This window comes from Microtus ochrogaster, unplaced genomic scaffold, assembly GCF_000317375.1.
Source record: "Microtus ochrogaster isolate Prairie Vole_2 unplaced genomic scaffold, MicOch1.0 UNK73, whole genome shotgun sequence".
NCBI lineage: Eukaryota > Metazoa > Chordata > Mammalia > Rodentia > Cricetidae > Microtus > Microtus ochrogaster.
This window is the reverse complement of record NW_004949171.1, coordinates 1,863,628-1,864,881: the sequence shown is the minus strand read 5'-3', so window position 1 is coordinate 1,864,881 and position 1,254 is coordinate 1,863,628. Positions and strand designations below refer to the sequence as shown.

The following is a 1,254-nucleotide window of genomic DNA, read 5'->3' as shown; positions in this document are numbered from 1 at the left end:
ACTCAAATATAAGGTTACTCCCTCTTTCCTGACAGATGATTTTGGAAAAACAAAAAAGCAAAAACCTCACCCTATATTCAAACTTATACGGTATTTGCAGATGACTACCAAATATTTATGCCCAGCCCAGACCGCTCCTCCAAACTGCAGATCTACCTACCAAACATGCACTTCAAAGTCAGCAGCCCCAAATCCCAAGTCATCATCTTTCCAGACCTACCCCTTCCACGAGCTTCTGAGCTCACCACCACCCACCGGGCTGCCTAAGACTGAAGTACAGATGCCATCCAGGATCTTAGCCTCTCCTTCCACTCTTCCACGATGATCATGCTCCCTTCTTTTGCATGAGAAGCTCTTTGTCCTCTCTCCCGACAAGTTCCTGGCTTTTCTGTGCCGCTTATATCTGCCAGAATATCTTTCTCCCTTCAGGATCGCTCAGAGCCCTAAGGAAGGACCCGAGACAGGACATCAAAGCTTCCAGGTTGCTTACTGTCATCCACTTGACAGACTTCACACACACACACACACACACACACACACACACACACACACACACACACTTCCTCCCAAATTGGTCCCTCTAGACTTTTGTCACATTCCTACCCAGTTTCTCATTTTGCTTTTCTGGGGAATATCCTCTCAGACCACCCCCCCTAAACTCTATGGTTCAGTAACTCTCAATCTCTAAATTCAAATTTGGGACAGACGAAGAACCAAAAGAATGAGAAGCCAGGGCTGATAAGGAGACAGGGGTAACTAGCACAGGGTAGTAAGAGGCGTTAAGATGGAAGGGAGGAGAGAGGAAAGGACGGGGGGATGAAGGGAAGGGAAAGGTGTGAAGCAAGAAGAGTGACTAACAAAAGAAAGACCCAGGAAAAGGTGCCGAAAGGACCATAGGACAGACGGACAGAGTAAGAAGACGGGGAGGATTTGATGGAAGGAGGCTATAGACAGAAAGAGCACTGAGCAGAGGAAAGGGAAAAGAGGGTAAAGAAGAAGTGTGAAGGGGGCGAGAAAGAACAGGACAGTGGGGCAGAAGCAGACCATGGCGGAGTAAGGGTGGAAGACGCGAAGACCAGTACAGAATGGAGAAAGCAAAGCGGAGAGGATGAAGGGGACCGGACGGGACAAGAGGATCTGGTGCGTTAGTGGCAGGGAGAAGGGACGGCGCTGCTCTGGGGCGGGATCCGGCGCCGGGGCCTGGGGCCGGGAAGTGGAGGGGTGGAGGGCGGGCGGGAGGCACGGGGACCGCGG

At 51.1% G+C, this 1,254-nt stretch overlaps 1 protein-coding gene across 1 annotated transcript in view; it reads left to right on the top strand.

Annotated features, from left to right (window-relative positions):
- The first annotated feature begins 528 nt into the window (after positions 1–528).
- Dchs1 (dachsous cadherin-related 1) overlaps positions 529–1,254 on the top strand; it is a 33,327-nt gene continuing 32,601 nt past the window's right edge. The window contains exon 1 of the mRNA XM_026777576.1: positions 529–1,140. The gene's annotated coding sequence lies outside the window, so the exon portion shown is untranslated. The remainder of the gene's footprint in view (positions 1,141–1,254) is intronic.